The sequence below is a fragment of the Sinocyclocheilus anshuiensis genome, unplaced genomic scaffold, assembly GCF_001515605.1.
Source record: "Sinocyclocheilus anshuiensis isolate Anshui unplaced genomic scaffold, SAMN03320099.WGS_v1.1 scaffold1149, whole genome shotgun sequence".
Lineage (NCBI taxonomy): Eukaryota > Metazoa > Chordata > Actinopteri > Cypriniformes > Cyprinidae > Sinocyclocheilus > Sinocyclocheilus anshuiensis.
In genome coordinates, this window is record NW_015555317.1 from 157,979 (window position 1) to 158,272 (window position 294).

Consider the following 294-nt stretch of genomic DNA (forward strand, 5'->3'; position numbering starts at 1 on the left):
AGCAGCGCTTATGAGTTGAACAACGCGGTGGTCGCGCCAGTGCGACTGCTCACAAAATTTAGTCACACAGGCAGAAAAAATGGTTGCAGTATGAATAATAAAATATAAGGAAAACTCGCCCACTCGATTTTGTAATATTCTTTAATTTTGTAGTCTGTATGAAAAGGTGCATTTCTATTAGCCTAAAGGCATGTCCATGTGGAGATGGCGAGTCAGCGTCGGCATTAGGCAACCTCATCTTTGCACCCGACACTGACTCAGAAAGCACTAGTTTATTAATAAATAATTAAAATG

The 294-nt window shown here is 40.5% G+C and overlaps 1 protein-coding gene and 1 long non-coding RNA gene across 5 annotated transcripts in view; one reads left to right on the forward strand and one right to left on the reverse strand.

Annotated features, from left to right (window-relative positions):
• The window catches only part of LOC107671592 (glypican-5-like), a 125,808-nt gene that overhangs the window by 26,542 nt on the left and 98,972 nt on the right, over nt 1-294 (forward strand). The gene's annotated exons all lie outside the window — the stretch shown is intronic.
• Nucleotides 1-294, reverse strand: part of LOC107671593 (uncharacterized) — a 21,759-nt gene that overhangs the window by 727 nt on the left and 20,738 nt on the right. The window lies entirely within an intron of this gene.